Raw genomic sequence first — 1,835 nt, 5'->3', positions numbered from 1 at the left:
GTTCCATAAAGCTGACGTGTCATTTTCCTGAACTGCCTCTCATCAGCTGCTAGTACAGTAGTCTTAACTTCACTCGGTAATGCGTTCCACAACTTTACAGATCTGTAACAAACATCCTCTTTCCACTATTGTTGTTAGGTTTGAGCAATGAGTAGTCGTCAGCTATCAGTCAATACAATGCTTTCAAATTGTAGTTTTACACTCTTTGCCACGAAAGTAGGTTGTTTCCAATGTATTAACGATTTTCAGTTAAGAAGAACGTATGATAGAAGCTATATGATAGAAGCATATGTACCAGCTACTGCTTACGTGTTGTGTCAAACCGACCCATATGACAAACGTCGACAAGTAACGAAGGCAACCTTCGATGCCAAGAAACCACCTCCCTGCATGATACAGGTTTACAGATGACAGGGATATTTTTCAGAGTCTTCAGCGCTGTCGTCGTCGGTTTCACATTTCCAGTAGTAAGAATCCATCCGGCCTTCAGGCTGTGAGCCTAGCTATAATTCCAGCTCCCCAGATTGAGTACTAGTCTTCAATGCCAAGGATGCCCCCCCCCCCTTTCCGTACTGACTGTAGGCTTACCATGGTGTCTTGCAGGTGAATTGTATGGTGCTGGTACGGTATGGAGAAAATTAGAGTCTTCATTTTCATTTCTCCACTTTTTCATTTTCTCGTTTGGAATTGAATTTGGCACTCAAACGATCTTTTTCCTATATTCGTTTTGCAATTTACGGCAATTTGGTCATTTTACAGCTACTTCGTACGATTTACGGTATATTTGAAAAACGGACGAAAATTCATGCGCGCGCGGATGTCATCCACATAATCAAATCACCATAGCCCAATCGATATCCCTGTGTATATCTGGTCCTGACGTCCCCAGAGATAACTGAAAATGTTTGCCACCATCATTATTTGCTAAGTCAGCGCGTCACAGTGTTTGTTTTCAGGGTCTGTAATGAATTGATGGCCAGGAAGACAATTAGCAAATTCAGTCAGCAGAGTTAATCCTAACCATGTTACTATGACGTACTTCTGAACGAATTATGGGACTGACCTTTTGGTGGCAATTAGTATCAGCAACCTGGACAAAACCATTCATGATTTGGGAGGGGGGGCACAGAAATCCTCCAATGCCCAATCTCGCAACATCTGTGACTGAAGATGATGCAGTGTACAGTTAAGTTAATCAATCAATCAATCAATCAATCAATCTTTCTATTAATCAATCAATCAATCAATCAATCGATAAAACGGTTTTAAACAACATATTGTCATGGCAGCCTTAGGCTGGATTGTGTATTTTCGTTCATTAAGAAAATGGTAAAATTCTGAATATTAAATATTTGAATAAGATTTAACATAAAAATCACGTAGTTAGCATGTAGTTATTACATAATGGAAAACCCTTATTTTAGTTATAAAGTCTGCATTGACATAAAACGTATTCATTATGGCAATTATTTGCATTTCGCCTTCTTTTCGTTAAGTCATACTTGAAAATCTTAAGTTCACCTGATTGTAGATATCTCTGGTAGCAAATAGACCTTAACTTATACAGTTGTTGACCAGGTCCAGGAACAAAAGACGAAATTTTATGTACTTACAGTGCTTTACATTGTCGCAACCATTGGCTTTCTTGCATTTTGGAGGCGTGTGCATGGCTATACCGACATAGTGTATTGTTTATTGTAAGTCGACCTGACTACCCATTTACAGGGCCATGTAGCTCTGCCTATACCGTCTCTTCTCATGTGTGCCAGAACGTAATATAAATCAAGGTGACTGGATGGAAATATTAAGTGCATTATTTGTCCTGGGGGATGGCA

The 1,835-nt window shown here is 39.5% G+C and overlaps 1 protein-coding gene across 4 annotated transcripts in view; it reads left to right on the top strand.

Moving 5' to 3' along the window:
* LOC109486208 (hemicentin-1-like) overlaps positions 1-1,835 on the top strand; it is a 112,579-nt gene that overhangs the window by 39,079 nt on the left and 71,665 nt on the right. The gene's annotated exons all lie outside the window — the stretch shown is intronic.

This window comes from Branchiostoma belcheri, unplaced genomic scaffold, assembly GCF_001625305.1.
Source record: "Branchiostoma belcheri isolate BF01 breed outbred unplaced genomic scaffold, Haploidv18h27 scaffold8, whole genome shotgun sequence".
In the NCBI taxonomy this organism is placed as follows: Eukaryota; Metazoa; Chordata; class Leptocardii; order Amphioxiformes; family Branchiostomatidae; genus Branchiostoma; species Branchiostoma belcheri.
Note: the sequence above shows the minus strand (reverse complement) of the source record. Positions and strands in the feature narration are given on the sequence as shown.